This window comes from Herpailurus yagouaroundi, unplaced genomic scaffold (genome assembly GCF_014898765.1).
Source record: "Herpailurus yagouaroundi ecotype Mexico unplaced genomic scaffold, PumYag 186, whole genome shotgun sequence".
Lineage (NCBI taxonomy): Eukaryota > Metazoa > Chordata > Mammalia > Carnivora > Felidae > Herpailurus > Herpailurus yagouaroundi.
The window spans coordinates 47,151,373-47,159,991 of record NW_024412417.1 but is presented as its reverse complement, the minus strand read 5'-3'; positions in this window follow the sequence as shown (position 1 = coordinate 47,159,991).

Here is an 8,619-nt window from a genome sequence, read left to right as displayed (position 1 = left end):
TGGGTGGTTGGATGGATTGATGGATGGGTGGATAGGTGGGTGGGTGGATGGATGGGTGGGTGAATGGGTAGATGGATGGGTGGATGGGTGGGTGAGTGGATGGATGGACGGGTGGATGGGTGGGTAAATGAGTAGATGGGCTGGTGGGTGGGTTGAGTGGACGGATGGATGGCTGGGTGATGATGCGTGGATGGACGAATTGGCCCATGATGAGTGACAGATGGGTGAATATATTAGTGATGATTGGCTGCACTGGTGGATGGGTATAAGATGTGGCTCCTGTCATTCTTAAAGCCAACACAATGGCGGAAGGGGTTTTCTTATGGGCTGCACTTGTTGGAAATAATCACCTCCTTTTCATTAGGGGAGTTGATGACCACCCCCTTCCAGATGCTGGCTTTTGCCTCCATGCTGTGTGCTTTGGAACCTAAATTCTTTCATAATTGTGTCCCTGTATATTTGGGATTAATCCGCAGTTACTGTTCTGAATACATTTTTTAAATCACTGAAGTGCTGTCCAGAAAGTCACTTACGGCTTGCATGCATCAGAGAGAGAGGAGCAGGAGGGAGGTGGCAAAAGCTGTGTCTTCTGTCCCCCTCTGGGGGCCCCGGAGCTAGTGTTGGTTCTGGCTGGCTCGGGCCGGTCAGCTTCCTCTCCTGAGTGGCGTGGCGGCCACTCTCAGGAGCTGGCTGGTTGGTTGGGGTGGCCGTACCCCGGATCCCCAGGGTGGTGAGTGCCCCATGGAGGGGACAGTTCCCTGGATGCTGCATCAGCCGGCCTCCTCCTTGAGGAGAGGGAGGGAGAGCTGTCCCAGTTGATGGTAAGGGTCCCATGAGAAGGGGAGGCGAGCGGTCCAGGAGGAAGCACAGCCTTAGTGACAGACGTGGGTTTGAGTCCCAGCTGCACCCGTTTGAGTCAGGGGACACCTCCCTCCTTTGCAGGGATGGTCTGGGCTCCAGCCTCCCCATTTTCCAAGCCCAGCCTGGGGCCCGCCTGTGGGCAGACATGCACCACATGTCACACCGCGGGCAGCCAGTCGGAGTGTTGGGCAAGGCCACTGACCTTGGATGGATGAACCACGGGGCCGACGAGCTGGGTGGGGCATCGGCATGTCCTCGGGCCAGGTCCTCGAGGGCCAGAAGAGGAGCATTTGCAGAGGCAGGCCCCCACGATTCAGCAGGCTCCAAGGTCGCACGGCCCTGCTGTGGGGCTGCTGCAAGCTTCCTGTGACCCGGCCTCCCGGTGAGTGGGCTGGTGGGCTCCCGCCCTGAGGTCCCCACAGTCTCAACCCTGAGGTGTGGCAGGCCTCTCCCAAAGGCCCAGGCCGCATCTCCAGGCCTCCTCGGAGGCCCCCCTGGTCCGGCTGTCATCCCTGGGCAGAGGAGGCCCAGCCCAGACTGTCCTACCCTTTGGCCTCCTGGAATTCAGGGAGAGGAAGGGATCAAAAGGCTGTGACGGCAGAAGGGGAGCGGGTCCCGGCAGGCCCTGGCAGGCCACGGGAGGCCACGGTGCCCACACGCTGGGCCCTTCTCCCCAGAGGGCTTGCTGGTGACCTGTTCTGACCCGTCTTCTTCGTGGGGTGGGGGAGGCCCGTGCTCTCCCTGGAGGCCGGACCCGATGTCCTGTCCTGGGAGCGGTCCTGCTCAGGTTCCCTCACGCTCTCGGCTTAGGACGGGGAGGCCCTCTCGGGGCCCAGAACTGGCTCGGTGTCCCGGGGTGGGCCCCCTGCCGCGTCCACAGTAGAGAGGGAAGGCTTGGTGAGGATCCGGTGTGAATGTGCACACGTGCGAGTGAGCACGCACACGTGGGAGTGTGCACGTGTGAGGGCAAGTGTGCACATGGGCGTGAGTGCACGCCTGTGAGCGGGCGTGTGCCTGGGTGTGAGTGTACACCGGTGTGAGCAAGCATGTACACGGGTGCGAGTGTGTGCACGTGAGTGTGTGTGCGCGTGTCTCCCCCAGCACCAGTGTGTCCCGTCTCCAGGGGCTGCTCCGCTCCCACGAGGCCCTCCAGAGAGCCCTGGGGGCGGGCCGAGCCGGGGGAGTGAGGTGGTTGCCCTTGGCCTCTGTGGAGGCCAGCCTCCCGTCCAGCGGGGGCCCGCCTGGCCTCTCCCCGTCTCCGAAGCCCCCCTGCAGCCTCTGCCTCTGCAGGTCCTGCCGGCAGGAGGGGATGCTGGTGGGCGGGGGTCTGACCCCACGGATGCCTGATGCTCACGGAGCTGCAGCGCGATGGTGTTAATTCAGGTCTGACGGAGTTGGTGGCAGCTAGGGCCGGTAGGGACCGTGTCCAGGTTTGGGGCAGTGGCGCGTTTAGCCTCCGTGTGTCACTGGCCAAGATCCCTGAGCCGGTGGGGGTGGCTGTGCTCGGATGCTGAAAAAAGAGCAAACCCAGCATTTCCCTGTGCCTGTGGCGGGCGGGGTGCCAGGGCCCCCCACCGTCCGCTGCGGGGAGCCCTCCCACGGGCTCCCCGGGCCCAGCCCCGTCCCCGGGCCCTCACCTGCCTCCAGCCCACGGCTCAGGCCCTGCCCCCGGACAGCTCAGGCGGCTGCAGGGCCGTGTTGAAAAAGACTCTGAGGCTGCGTCTGGGCTCAGCCGGGGAGGCTCCGTTTGCCATGTCTGCGGGGAAGGCGGGAAGCGGAGGGTGGGTCCCTACCTTTCCTCCACCTTCTTCGGGCCCTTCCCCTCTCATGTTTCCCAGGATGGTGGGGTTCTTTGGAGGGTGCCCCGAATCGCAGGCACTTCTGTTTGCAGAAGGCACCCCGGCAAAGGAGGGGCTCCCCACGTGGGCCCATGAGGTCAGGGGTGGGCAGGCAGGACCGGCCTGTGCAGGGCGGGCAACTCCAGACCCTTCCTTCGGGGTCTCTCCGGCCCAAGCCCCGCATTAAAGCGGCCCCGCACTCAGGGACTGGACTGTGAGGGCCCTCGGCTCTCGTGACCTTAGACTCGTGCCCGAGGGTTACAGTCTGGTCTGCGATGTGACCTTCCAGGGATGTGGACAGAGGTTTAGCGAAGAATGACCCTCCTCATGGGAGGAGGTCCCAGGAGGGCCACCTGTGCCCTGTGGCGGGGACACGGGTGCCTGGGGGGGACCCGGGGGCTCCAGTCATTGCTGACTTGTGTCGCCCAGTTATATTTGTTGAAGTCCCAACCCGCAGACCTGAATGGTGGCGGGCAAGCTACCCCCGGTGGGACGGCCACCTGTACGGGGCGATGGCACCCGATGTGGCTTTGTTCTCGGGGGAGCGACGTGCCCACACACGACACCACGGTGTCGCTCTCTCGGACGCCTGGATAAGCGGTCAGTCCGACTGCTTTCGCTTTCTGGCTTTATTTCACCGGAATAGTGGGGAAGACGAGGTTGGTAACGACCCGTGACAGCTGCTGTATTGATATCCCCCGTCTCGGGGAGAGAGAGAGGGGGAAAAAATAAACACTTGATAAAAGTATGATTGCAGATTAATAGTTGTCTGGTGACGATTCACAATGAAACGGGCCGTAAAGAGATTACTTGTCTGCAGAGCCGAACTCCTCCCGGCGGCTCCAGGCCTGCGGAGAAGCTGGCAGAGCTGAGCGGGCGGGTGGGCACGGCGGGGCCTGGTAGGGAAACGGGGCTCCCCGGGGCAGGGCGGCGACACGGCCTCAGGGCTGCAGGCCGTTTCAGGAGCCACAGCCAGGGATCTGGAAGAGTCCCAGCTGGGGGAGGGCAGATGGAAATTGCTTGGGAAGTATTTATTTATTTATACTCTGCTATGTTCCAGAAAGGATTTAAAAAGGCTTAGAAATTGCTTTGTATAAGAAGCTCCCGGTAATCCTCCTGGCTCTTCCCCAGGCGGGAACCGCAGACGCCTCGGCATCCATGTCGGGTGGGGGACGCTGAGCCGGGTCAGGTCCGGGCCCCCATGTTGGCAGCAAGGAACCCGGTCCCGCTGAGGTGAAGGCACTTGCCCGATGTCATGTGATGATTGGGGGACAAGCCAGGACTGCAAATGACTCTCTCACTGACTCACTCATTCGTTTATACGTTCATTCGAATCCTGCGTCTTCCGTGAACTTGTGTCCATCAGGACAAAGTACGAAGACCGGTACGTGCGGCGAGCTCAGCCAACGAGAGTTCGGCGTCTGAAGCATCTGAGGACGGGGGCGCACGGATCGCCCGCCCCAGGAAGGGGAAAGCTGGAAGCGGGCGGGAGGGGAGGAGACGCGCTCTCCCTGGACAGATAGGAGGAGCGGCCCCGTCCCCGGCCGGCGGGTCAAGGCTGCGGAGGCCGCGATGACGTCCGCTTAGTTGGCAGACGTCACACATTGGGGATGAAGGACAGTCTGGGCAGGGGAGCCGGGGAACAGACGGTGGGAGACAAAACCCTTAGATACAATTGCTACAGGGGCCCCGCGTGCTGGGGGGCATGGGCACGAATACGTTCTGCAGGTAACGGACCGGCCGAGCGAGCGTGTCGGTTCCCGAGAGGGGCTTGAGTCAGCGGAAGCCCGTTCCTGCTCGCGTGGCCCGGAGGCCGGGCTCTGCGGCCCAGGTGGGGCAGGACCCGCCTCTGAAGGCTCCGATGTGGGTCGGGGGTGGGGGGGACTTCCTGCCTCTTCCCGCTGTCCTCACAGCGCCGCCTGCCCTGTGTCCCCGTCTCTCCCGTGTCGTTCAGGATGGGTTGGATTTAGGGCCCACGTGCAATGATCTCGGGTCGAGATCCGTGATTCGATTACGCCTAAAAAGACTCTTTTTCCAAACAGGGTCCCGTCCGACGTTCCCGCGGTCCAGGCAGGGGCGTAGTTTTACTCAGCAGAAAGTAGCTGAGAGGACGGAAGCCGACCGGGCCCGGACGGGGGTGGGGACGGGCCGTCAGGGTTCACGTGGGGCCCTCTGCGTGTGGACCGCCAGGGCAAGCTGAGTGCGTGTGTGTCCCACACCTGCCGGGCGGGGCCTCGGGGGTGTGTGTGCAACTGTGTGCCTGTGTGTGCTGTGCGTGTCGAGTCGTGCGTGTGTGCACGCGTCCGTGTGCCCTGTGACACTCAGAGGCGACACGTTAGGATTCTGGGCGTGACAAAGGAGATCCTCTCTGGAGACACAGGGGTTCCCTGGCAGTACTTTGAGAAGCCGAGGCCCAAGGACGCCGAGTGTGGCTCCGGATCCCGCCGTGGGCGCCGTGGCCTCCTGACCGCGGGAAGCGCCCACCGCGGCGCTGCTCCCTTCCCCCTCAGGCTCCCCATTTATTTTCCTTTGTTCCACTTTATGTATCTTCATAAGCTGCCCTAAATCCTTTTTGAACAAGGCAGGGCGTAAATAGATAAATAAATAAAAACCCCATGCTTCCAATTTTAAAACATCTTTCCCAGGGCCCCACTCGTTCCGGGAGAGATCCATTTATAACCTCTGACAACTCCCCGTCCAGGCCGCGGGCGCTTCTGGGCTCAGAAAAATGAGCTGGTTCAGAAGCCAGTTCGGGAGCCTGCTAACATTTACAAAGCGTCCGCCGGGGCCCCTCCCGGCGCCGAGAGGAGGAGGCAGCCCACCAGGCCGGCACCGTCCGCACCGGGGACAGGGGACCTGGGGCCGACCGGCAGCGCCTGGGCTGAAGGACGCGGGGGCTCGCCAGTTGCCGGGGGCTCCAGTGCCCCTCAGAGAGATCCCGGGCGCCTACTGTGCCCCCAGCAGACAGCTAGCATCGCCTGAGTACCTACTGTGTGCAGCACCCTGGGGTGGGCCCGCCAACAGACCGTGGTCATGGGAAAGCGTGTGTTTCGACTGCTTGCCTTCAAGCAGCCACCTGCCCTCAGGGCAGGGCAGGGGCCGGCCTGCGTGAGTGCGGTGGCTTCCTGGTCAGATAGACCAGAGACTGCCTGTGTGCGGGCTGGGCGGGGTCCGGACAGCAGGGTGCAGGCCTGGATAGCATCTGGGTGAGACCTCTGCCCTCATACGGTGTTCTTCCTGGTGCCCACACGTAAATCAAATCAGCTCCTTTCATTGTGGAAACAGCGCCTGTGAGCAGGGGTGTGTGGGTTCAACATGGGAGCGTAAGCCATCTCGGTCCGCCCCGCCTAGAGGCATTTAATTCGGTCTGCTCCCCCTCTTGGGCCATCCCCAGTCTGGGGGGACCGTGTTTCAAAGGTGAGGAGGGTCCCTTTGACAAAGGGCGCCCCCCATCAGCGCAGGTACGCCTGCACCTTCCCCCCGCTACCCGCCCCCCGGCCCTGACTAAAGGTTCACAGTTTGTTCGGAATTAGAACGTTCTTGCTTTGGGTGAGTGATGGGGATAAGAAACCAGGGACATGGGAGCAGCTGAAGCTTGGCCGCCATATGTCGAGGGCAACCACACAGTTTATTTCCGGGGACAGGGGCGCACGGACTTGAAGGGTGTGGGCTCCTATTTCACGGGCCAGACCCGTGTCATGGTTGGACACACACAAGGCTGTACTTGGCTGAAGGTGTTGGGGGCGGAGAGCTGGAAGCTTGAGGGCACGAGGCTTTGCCAGAACTGGAGCTCGGTGAATGCGACGAACGTGTGTGTGGGTCACGGAGGGGTATGGGTTTTGGCCAGTTGGACTGTCCGTGGAATCGCCCTCTGCCGGGAGATCCACGGCGTCGCAGAAAGAACACGAGGCGTGGGGTCAGACCTGGGCTCTTGTCCCGGCCCTGACCTGTCCCGCTCTGTGGCCTGGCACAATTAATTCGTCAGCGTCTCTGTCTCTCACTGTGTCCTCGCTTATGAAAATGACTCCTGTCTTGTCTACTAATGATACCATTATAAGGACTGAATGTCTAAGTGTGGAAAAGCACAAAATGCTTTAGCAACGTAGGTGCTTAACATGGGCTCAGTTTCTCCAAAGATATTTCTAATCATTTTTTATGCAAGATGAGAAATGATTGATGCTGGTTAAAAAACCCACTTGCATTCATCATATTAGTGCATGAACTAGGTTCACGACCAAAGCAGGGAGCTGGGGTTTGGGGGAGGGGGGCCCTGCCAGTTACTAAGTGGACGAGCCTTAAAATACCCACGGACCCTGCGTTCCTCTTCTGACTCGGGCGGGGTAGGCCCAGTGGCCTGAGCTGCAGCCCCACCAACCGTGCGCGGGTCAGGACTCAGGCTGCAGCTGTGGGGACAGGGTGTTCTCCCACCGAATGGAGAGCCTGGGACCCTGGCTGAGATCCTGTCCAGCCTGCCCTCCAATCCGCCCCCAGGCTCACCTCCCCTGCGGGCCGCACGGCTGGTCACTGGGGTCTGCAGACGCTACCCCAGCCTTTCACCTGGACAGACAGGAGGGCAAAGCTACCTCGAGGGTGGCGCTGGGGGTGACAGACGTGGAAGCAGGAGGCCGGGCTCGGTGCCCCAGAGGCGTGAGAGCTGCTGCTGCAAACAGGGCAAACGCCAGCCTCGTGCACGGGTGTCACCACAGCCCTGCAGATATACTCGGGCGCCTCCCGGGGCGCGGTGGGCGGGGCTCGGCAGGGTCCAGGTGGGGCCACTGACGAACCGCTCGGACCCTGGGGAACTTTCTAGACTCTCTGAGCCTTGGCTCTTTTCTCTCTAAAATGGGATCGGTGGTTTGAATTGCATCTTCCCCAAAACATGTCCGAGTCCTGTGACCGTGACGTTGTTTAGAAATAGGTCTTTGCGAGGGCATCGGGGTATAAGAGGGGCTCCCGCTGCACTGGGGTCCCCACGTAGACAGACACGTGTCCACAGACACGCACGGGGGGGAGGAGGCCGTGTGAGGACGGAGGCAGAGGTTGGGGGGATCTGGCAGCCGAGGACGGGGGAACCAGCAGGAGCCCGTCTTGCCCCCGGGGCTCCAGGGACGACCAGCCCTGCCCGCACCCGCTTTCAGACTTGTGCCCCCCGGGGCTGGGAGAGAATCGATTTATGTTGTTTTATGTCTCCCGGTTTGTGGTTTTCCTCCAGGAAATTAACATGGGCGACAAACCCTATCCTGATGGGGTCTCACGACAGCCCCCTGGGGGCCCAGTGCACAGTGAGCACCAACCCCGGGCACGTGGCGGAGGAGGGGCGGTGGGTGGTGATTGAAACCCTTTTCCAGAAGGTGGTCTTCAGGGGGACAGAGGAGCCCCAACCAGGCCACAGCCTCCCTGTGTCCCCCTTCGTGCGTTTTCCTGGCATGGGCACAGGGCTGTTCACTCCTCACAAGTTTGCTCTGGGTCAGAGATAACAGCAAGGGTGGGACAGAAGGTGCTGCGGGCACTCGGTCTGCCGGGGACACAGGAATGAGAGCCTGTCTGTCCCCAAGGGGCCACGTGCGCCTGTCACACACCCGGGGGGCAGCTCAGCCGGGCTGTGGGCCCCTCCCCGGCACCGCTTCAGCCCCTGCTTCCCCCCTTCCCCACACCCCCTCGCGCTTTCAGCTGCTCTGCCTCCCTGCGGGGGCTCCGGGATGACATTGGGCACAGTCCCCAACCCTTGGGCCACTGTGCTGGGCCGTGCTGGGCGCTGTGGGGTTAGCGTTGGGCTCCACCCGCGCGTCACCGGGAGCACCTTCCCTCCAGCTGTGAGCCTGCAGGTGCACAGACCTCCCAAGTCCCCGGAGCCACAGCAGCCCCCGGGGGGAGAGACGCGGGCTCAGACCAGTGATTCGCCTGGGCCGGAACAGCTCCC